We start from the raw sequence: 8,249 nt of genomic DNA, 5'->3' as shown, positions 1-8,249 counted from the left end.
GGTGGCAAGAGTGAGTCTCTGCCCAGCGAATTATGTTGGAGACTTTTGACATCGCTAGGGAACTCCTGGTTCCCCCTTGATGGTTGATGTAAGCCACAGTCGTGATGTTGTCCGACTGAAATCTGATGAACCTCAGTGTTGCTAGCTGAGGCCAAGCCAGAAGAGCATTGAATATTGCTCTTAACTCCAGAATATTTATTGGGAGGAGTTTCTCCTCCTGAGTCCATGAACCCTGAGCCTTCAGGGAGTTCCAGACTGCACCCCAACCTAGAAGGCTGGCATCTGTTGTTACAATTGTCCAATCTGGTCTGCGAAAGGTCATACCCTTGGACAGATGGGCCCGAGATAACCACCAGAGAAGAGAATCTCTGGTTTCCTGATCCAAATTTAGTAGAGGGGACAAATCTGTGTAATCCCCATTCCACTGACTGAGCATGCATAATTGCAGCGGTCTGAGATGCAGGCGCGCGAATGGCACTATGTCCATCGCCGCTACCATTAAGCCGATTACTTCCATGCACTGAGCCACCGTGGGGCGCGGAATGGAGTGAAGAACACGGCAAGCATTTAGAAGTTTTGATAACCTGGACTCTGTCAGGTAAATTTTAATTTCTACAGAATCTATTAGAGTCCCTAGGAAGGAAACCCTTGTGAGAGGAGATAGAGAACTCTTTTCTTCGTTCACTTTCCACCCATGCGACCTCAGGAATGCCAGAACTATCTCTGTATGAGATTTGGCAATTTGAAAGCTTGACGCCTGTATCAGGATATCGTCCAGATAAGGAGCCACCGCTATGCCTCGCGGTCTTAGGACCGCCAGAAGTGAGCCCAGAACCTTTATAAAAATTCTTGGGGCTGTAGCCAACCCGAATGGAAGAGCTACAAATTGGTAATGCCTGTCTAGAAAGTCAAACCTCAGGAACTGATGATGATTCTTGTGAATCGGAATGTGAAGGTAGGCATCCTTTAAGTCCACTGTGGTCATGTACTGACCCTCTTGGATCATGGGTAAAATGGTTAGAATAGTTTCCATCTTGAATGACGGAAATCTGAGGAATTTGTTTAGGATCTTTAAATCCAAAATTGGTCTGAAGGTTCCCTCTTTTTTCGGAACCACAAACAGATTTGAATAAAACCCCTGTCCTTGTTCCGTCCGCGGAACTGGATGTATCACTCCCATTACAAGGAGATCTTGTACGCAGCTTAGGAATGCCTCTTTCTTTATCTGGTTTGCAGATAATCTTGAAAGGTGAAATCTCCCTTGTGGAGGAGAAGCTTTGAAGTCCAGAAGATATCCCTGAGATATGATCTCCAACGCCCAGGGATCCTGAACATCTCTTGCCCACGCCTGGGCGAAGAGAGAGAGTCTGTCCCCTACTAGAGCCGTTGTCGGATAGGGGGCCGCTCCTTCATGCTGTCTTAAAGGCAGCAGCAGGCTTTCTGGCCTGCTTGCCCTTGTTCCAGGACTGGTTAGGTTTCCATGCCTGCTTGGATTGAGCAAAAGTTCCCTCTTGTTTTGAAGCAGAGGAAGTTGATGCTGCACCTGCCTTGAAATTTCAAAAGGCACGAAAATTAGACTGTTTGGCCTTTGATTTGGCCCTGTCCCGAGGAAGGGTATGACCCTTACCTCCAGTGTCAGCAATAATTTCTTTCAAACCAGGCCCGAATAAGGTCTGCCCCTTGAAAGGAATGTTGAGTAATTTAGACTTTGAAGTCACATCAGCTGACCAGGATTTGAGCCATAGCGCCCTACGCGCCTGGATGGCGAATCCGGAATTCTTAGCCGTTAGTTTAGTCAAATGAACAATGGCATCAGAAACAAATGAGTTAGCTAGCTTAAGAGTTCTAAGCTTGTCAACAATTTCAGTCAATGGAGCTGTATGGATGGCCTCTTCCAGGGCCTCAAACCAGAATGCCGCTGCAGCAGTGACAGGCGCAATGCATGCAAGGGGCTGTAAAATAAAACCTTGTTGAATAAACATTTTCTTAAGGTAACCCTCTAATTTTTTTATCCATTGGATCTGAAAAAGCACAACTGTCCTCAACCGGGATAGTGGTACGCTTTGCTAAAGTAGAAACTGCTCCCTCCACCTTAGGGACAGTCTGCCATAAGTCCCGTGTAGTGGCATCTATTGGAAACATTTTTCTAAATATAGGAGGTGGGGAAAAGGGCACACCGGGCCTATCCAACTCCTTACTAATAATTTCTGTAAGCCTTTTAGGTATTGGAAAAACATCAGTACTCACCGGCACCGCATAGTATTTATCCAGCCTACACAATTTCTCTGGCACTGCAATTGTGTCACAGTCATTCAGAGCAGCTAATACCTCCCCAAGCAATACACGGAGGTTCTCAAGCTTAAATTTAAAATTAGAAATCTCTGAATCAGGTCTCCCCGATTCAGAGACGTCACCCACAGACTGAAGCTCTCCATCCTCAGGTTCTGCATAATGTGACGCAGTATCAGACATGGCTCTTACAGCATCTACGCGCTCTGTATCTCGTCTAACCCCAGAGCTATCACGCTTGCCTCTCAATTCAGGCAATCTGGATAATACCTCTGACAGGGTATTATTCATGATTGCAGCCATGTCCTGCAAAGTAATCGCTATGGGCGTCCCTGATGTACTTGGCGCCATATTAGCGTGCGTCCCTTGAGCGGGAGGTGAAGGGTCCGACACGTGGGGAGAGTTAGTCGGCATAACTTCCCCCTCGACAGACCCCTCTGGTGACAATTCTTTTATAGATAAAGACTGATCTTTACTGTTTAAGGTGAAATCAATACATTTAGTACACATTCTCCTATGGGGCTCCACCATGGCTTTTAAACATAATGAACAAGTATCCTCTGTTTCAGACATGTTTATACAGACTAGCAATGAGACTAGCAAGCTTGGAAAACACTTTAAAGCAAGTTAACAAGCAATATAAAAAACGTTACTGTGCCTTTAAGAGAAACAAATTTTGACAAAATTTGAAATAACAGTGAAAAAAGGCAGTTACACTAACAAAATTTTTACAGTGTATGTAACAAGTCAGCAGAGCATTGCACCCACTTGCAAATGGATGATTAACCCCTTAATAACAAAAACAGAATAATAAATGACAAAAACGTTTTTTTTAAACACAGTCACAACTGCCACAGTCTACTGTGATTGTTACCCTCCTCAAACACGACTTTGAAGCCTTTTGAGCCCTTCAGAGATGTCCTGGATCATGCAGGAAGAAGCTGAATGTCTCTGTCAGTATTTTTAGCTGCACAGAAAAGCACTAAAATAGGCCCTTCCCACTCATATTGCAACAGTGGAAAGCCTCAGGAACTGTTTCTAGGCAAAAATCAAACCAGCCATGTGGAAAAAAAACTAGGCCCCAATAAGTTTTGTCACCAAACATATATAAAAACGATTAAACATGCCAGCAAACGTTTTATATTACACTTTTATAAGAGTATGTATCTCTGTTAATAAGCCTGATACCAGTCGCTATCACTGCATTTAAGGCTTTACTTACATTAATCCGGTATCAGCAGCATTTTCTAGCAAATTCCATCCCTAGAAAAATATTAACTGCACATACCTTATTGCAGGAAAACCTGCACGCCATTCCCTCTCTGAAGTTACCTCACTCCTCAGAATATGTGAGAACAGCAATGGATCTTAGTTACTTCTGCTAAGATCATAGAAATCACAGGCAGATTCTTCTTCTAATGCTGCCTGAGATGAAACAGTACACTCCGGTACCATTTAAAAATAACAAACTTTTGATTGAAGTTAAAAAACTAACTATAATACACCACTCTCCTCTTACTACGTCCATCTTTGTTGACAGTTGCAAGAGAATGACTGGATATGGCAGTGAGGGGAGGAGCTATATAGCAGCTCTGCTGTGGGTGATCCTCTTGCAACTTCCTGTTGGGAAGGAGAATATCCCACAAGTAATGGATGATCCGTGGACTGGATACACTTAACAAGAGAAATGAAATCTGATTGAACATATAGGAGCCGATATTACCGTAGAAACACATACATATAGATATCAGGCTATTACTAGATACTGTGATATTAATTCACGGTTAAGGATCATTCATTAATCTTTATAGATGATGATGTAAACTACCTCTATCTATTCCAACTACAAATCTACAATCCTCTAAGATCTATACGATCTGGGGGTCCATCCGATAAAAATCGTCGCCCGCAAAAGCCGGCGACGCCAAGATTTACGCTGGTTTGGTATCACATATACGGCGTAACCTAGAAGTTACGCGCGTATATTTCTGCCGTCGCACGTAGTTTTTTGGGCTATAGGCAGGTATACCAAACCAGCGCAGTTTGGTATCCAATATGCAGCGTAAGGACTTACGTGGCGAAAATGGAGAAAACTTACTCCATTTTCACCTCGCCACAAAAAGCAGCCGTAAGAAGCCTTACGCTGACTATTGGAGCCCCGTAACTCCCTAAACTGGCTGCTAAAATAAATCTAACACCTAACGCATGCGCAATGTCTATCTCCCTGTCAACCGCGATCTTCTAAAATAAACCTAACACCTAACGCATGCGCAGTCTATCTCCCTGTCAACCGCGATCCCCCCCCGAAATCCCTAATAAAGTTATTAACCCCTAAACCGCCGCTCCCGGACCCCGCCGCCATCTACATAAACTAACCCCCTACTGTGAGCCCCTAAAACCGCCGCCATCTACCTTATCTATCCCCTAATTAGAACCCCTTACACCGCTGTCATCTACCTTATCTATCCCCTAATCTGACCCCTTACACCGCCGCCACCTATATAAAAATTATTAACCCCTAATCTAATCCCCCTATACCGCCGCCAGCTATATTAATATTATTAACCCCTAATGTAAGCCCCTTACACCGCCGCCATCTCTATTAAAATGATTAACCCCTAATTTAATCTACCTACCCCCGCCGCCAGCTATATTATCTATATTAACCCTAAGTATATTATAGTTAATATAGGTATTACATTATATATATTAACTATATTAACCCTAATTATATTAGGGTTAATATAGTTAATATAGTTACTATAGTATTTATATTAACTATATTAACTCTATCTAACCCTAACACCCCTAACTAAATTTATATTAAATTAATCTAATTCATTTATAAACTAAAATATTCCTATTTAAATCTAAATACTTACCTATAAAATAAACCCTAAGATAGCTACAATATAATTAATAATTACATTGTAGCTATGTTAGGGTTAATATTTATTTTACAGGTAAATTGTTAATTATTTTAACTAGGTATAATAGCTATTAAATAGTTATTAACTATTTAATATCTACCTAGTTAAAATAATTACCCAATTACCTGTAAAATAAATCCTAACCTAAGTTACAAATACACCTACACTATCAATAAATTAAATAAACTACAAACATCTATCTAAAAATACAATTAAATTAACTAAACTAAATTACAAAAAAAAAACATAGGATTCTATCAGCCAATCGGAATTAAGTTTGAAAAATCTGATTGGCTGATTGAATCAGCCAATCAGATTCAAGTTCAATCCGATTGGCTGATCCAATCAGCCAATCAGATTGAGCTCGCATTCTATTGGCTGATCGGAACAGCCAATAGAATGCGAGCTCAATCTGATTGGCTGATTGGATCAGCCAATCGGATTGAACTTCAATCTGATTGGCTGATTCAATCAGCCAATCAGATTTTTCAAACTTAATTCCGATTGGCTGATAGAATCCTATCAGCCAATCGGAATTCGGCGGATGCCATCTTGGATGACGTCATTTAAAGGTACCTCATTCGTCGTTCAGTCGTCGGCCGGGATGGATGCTCCGCGGCGGTGGAGCGAAGAAAGAAGATTGAAGATGCCGCCGGAAGAATGAAGACTTTGCTGCCGCTTGGAGGAAGACGTCGCCGGAGGAAGAATTCTTCTTTGCCGCTTGGAGGAAGACATCGCCCGGATCGGATCAGGAGTTTGGCCCGGTGTGATGAAGACAAGGTAGGGAGATCTTCAGGGGGGTAGTGTTAGGCTTTTTTAAGGGGGGTTTGGGTGGTTTTAGAATAGGGGTATGTGGGTGGTGGGTTGTAATGGGGGGGGTATTGTATTTGTATGCAAAAGAGCTGAATTCTTTGGGGAATGCCCCACAAAAGGCCCTTTTAAGGGCTGGTAAGGTAAAGAGCTTTGAAATTTTTTTAATTTAGAATAGGGCAGGGATTTTTTTTTATTTTGGGGGTTTATTATTTTATTAGGGGGCTTAGAATAGGTGTAATTAGCTTAAAAAATCTTGTAATCTTTTTTTTATTTTTTGTAATTTAGTGTTTGTTTTTTTTTGTAATTTAGTTTAGTTAATTTAATTGTATTTTTAGATAGATGTTTGTAGTTTATTTAATTTATTGATAGTGTAGGTGTATTTGTAACTTAGGTTAGGATTTATTTTACAGGTAATTGGGTAATTATTTTAACTAGGTAGATATTAAATAGTTAATAACTATTTAATAGCTATTATACCTAGTTAAAATAATTAACAATTTACCTGTAAAATAAATATTAATCCTAACATAGCTACAATGTAATTATTAATTATATTGTAGCTATCTTAGGGTTTATTTTATAGGTAAGTATTTAGATTTAAATAGGAATATTTTAGTTTATAAATGAATTAGATTAATTTAATATAAATTTAGTTAGGGGTGTTAGGGTTAGATAGAGTTAATATAGTTAATATAAATACTATAGTAACTATATTAACTATATTAACCCTAATATAATTAGGGTTAATATAGTTAATATATATAATGTAATACCTATATTAACTATAATATACTTAGGGTTAATATAGATAATATAGCTGGCGGGGGGGGTAGGTAGATTAAATTAGGGGTTAATCATTTTAATAGAGATGGCGGCGGTGTTAGGGGCTTACATTAGGGGTTAATAATTTTAATATAGATGGCGGCGGTGTTAGGGGCTCACTTTAGGGGGTTATAGATATAATATAGCTGGCGGCGGGGTACGGGAGCGACGGTTTAGGGGTTAATAACTTTATTAGGTTGCGGCGGGGTACGGGAGCGGCGGTTTAGGGGTTAATAGCTTTTTTATTGTTAGGATAGTGAGGGGGGATAGCGGATAGAGGGTTAGACGTGTCGGGCTATGTTAGGGAGGCGTGTTAGACGTGTCGGGCTATGTTAGGGAGGCGTGTTAGACAGTGCGGGTGATTTAGACTTTAGTCAGGTTTTATAGGCGCCGGCAGTTTCTAACGTGGCGCAAGTCACTGGCGACTCCAAAAATCTGTACTTACGCAGATTTCTGGACATCGCTGGTTTGTGAGACTTGCGCCACTTTAGCAAGTGACGGCGCCGCATATTGGATGGCTCGAGTTGCGAGCTGAAACTGCGGGCGACGTGGGTTCCCTCGCTTGCGCCGCAAACTGCGATCTATATTGGATCGCGCCCCTGGTGACTAATAGATGATAGTAATAAGAAGAGCTGGGTCTGAACACATGGTCTGAATATATTGTGTGAATACATATGTTTATTTACAGTTATACGTTAAGACTTGTAGAATAAGTTACAATGTAAACCGGAAGTAACTTGTCAAGGAAACCAGAAGTATTTAAGGGCCGATGATTCACAAGCCGGTTCAAGTTTGTATACAACGAAGGCATAAAATAAACAAAATATATATGCAATAAAGGTTATTTGGATAAGACAAGTTTATAAACCACGTTATATTCACAAGCTATTTAGAAATGAGGATTTTAACCAATTATACGAAACCGGAAGTATTATGCAACTACTTCCAGTCTACATTTGCCAAACAGGTATAAGAGACCACTTGTAACTATACATTCCAGTCTTGATAAAGGTCTAGCATAGACCGAAACGCGTCGACTGGTGAGTTTATTTTCATTTATTATACTTGGGTAATACCCTCTGCACTATTGTTTGTTTATTTTTATTACTATAGGTATTATTTGGGATTGCCGGGCTTCTGAGAAGACCTAGACACCCCCATAACAACCCTACAGGTCCTGCTGTGGTTGCAGGCACTTCCTCTCCAAAGAATATCACTACTAGGAAGATCTATCTGTAGGTCTCTTAACATTCTGCATATCTTGTTTTGTTTTTTACAGTGGCCACTGATTTTTTGCATTTGATTATTCTTTGATTGTTTTTTATATTTGGATTATAACACTACCATTTGGATTATCACACTGATTTTTTGGAAGATTTTATGAACTGGTGACAA

This window comes from Bombina bombina, chromosome 5 (assembly GCF_027579735.1).
Source record: "Bombina bombina isolate aBomBom1 chromosome 5, aBomBom1.pri, whole genome shotgun sequence".
Taxonomy (NCBI): domain Eukaryota; kingdom Metazoa; phylum Chordata; class Amphibia; order Anura; family Bombinatoridae; genus Bombina; species Bombina bombina.
The sequence above is the reverse complement of the archived record's forward strand: the minus strand, read 5'-3'. Positions refer to the sequence as shown.